Raw genomic sequence first — 276 nt, forward strand, 5'->3', positions numbered from 1 at the left:
TTTATATTGTAAGTGCATATGCATTAAATTTCATGTAGAGAAAATGTGAATTTTGTGCTGATTGAAAGTATACTTTAGCACAAAATATGAATTTTGTGCTGTTTAAAAAATTCAGGCTCACAAAATATGAGAACAAGTGAAGTTTGTGCAGTTTAAAAAAAATTCAGGCTCACTTGAAAATTTAAAATTAAGACTATTTTATAAAACTTCAAAATTATTTTGAACCAATTTATGAAGATTAACACTAAGACCACTTATATATTATAAAAAAATGTT

Source organism: Cicer arietinum, chromosome 8, assembly GCF_000331145.2.
Source record: "Cicer arietinum cultivar CDC Frontier isolate Library 1 chromosome 8, Cicar.CDCFrontier_v2.0, whole genome shotgun sequence".
Classification (NCBI taxonomy): Eukaryota; Viridiplantae; Streptophyta; class Magnoliopsida; order Fabales; family Fabaceae; genus Cicer; species Cicer arietinum.